The sequence below is a fragment of the Crocodylus porosus genome, unplaced genomic scaffold, assembly GCF_001723895.1.
Source record: "Crocodylus porosus isolate Cpor-Errol unplaced genomic scaffold, CroPor_comp1, whole genome shotgun sequence".
NCBI classification, from domain to species: Eukaryota; Metazoa; Chordata; order Crocodylia; family Crocodylidae; genus Crocodylus; species Crocodylus porosus.
Window position 1 is genome coordinate 7751311 of NW_017728934.1, and position 244 is coordinate 7751554.

Sequence of the window (244 nt, forward strand, 5' to 3'; positions counted from 1 at the left end):
CTAGATGATCTGCTCAGGTCCCTTCCGACCCTAGAAACTATGAAACTATGAAAAAAATTAAAAAGAAAATTGGTTAGCCATGCCAAGTCCCTTTCCCAGGTGTCAGGGCTTGAAACAACCCCTTTTGCTTTGCCTGCCTTCCCCCAGGCGCTCAACTGTCAGCACCGCAGGCAAATGGGGGAGGGGGTTTTCTTCCTTTTTTGTTTCTCTGCTCCTAATTTCCACTGCGCCAGCTTAACTGGCT